The sequence below is a fragment of the Sardina pilchardus genome, chromosome 23, assembly GCF_963854185.1.
Source record: "Sardina pilchardus chromosome 23, fSarPil1.1, whole genome shotgun sequence".
In the NCBI taxonomy this organism is placed as follows: Eukaryota; Metazoa; Chordata; class Actinopteri; order Clupeiformes; family Clupeidae; genus Sardina; species Sardina pilchardus.
In genome coordinates, this window is record NC_085016.1 from 3,156,359 (window position 1) to 3,156,794 (window position 436).

Consider the following 436-nt stretch of genomic DNA (forward strand, 5'->3'; position numbering starts at 1 on the left):
GGTTCTGCCCGTTAAAGGGATATTCCGCCATTTTTGGAAATACGCTCATTTTCCACCTCCCCTCGAGCAAAACAATCGATATTTACCTTGTTCCCGTTCATCCAGCCATTCTGTGAGTCTGGCGATACAACTTTTAGCTTCAGCCTAGCATAGATCATTGAATCGGATTAGACCATTAGCTTCTCGCCTGCTAGCTTCATGTTTAAAAGTGATTAAGATTTCTGGTAATTTTCCCATTTAAAACGTGTCTCCTCTCAAGTTAGAAAGTGCAATAAGACCAACTGAAAATGAAACCTGGCGTTTTTCTAGACTGATTTGACATGGAACTACACTCTCATCTGGCGTAATAATCAAGGCAACTTGCAAACGTACCAAAGGCGCAGTGATATCGTACGCAGCATCTGAAAATAGTCCCCATAGACAACAAGCAGTAGTA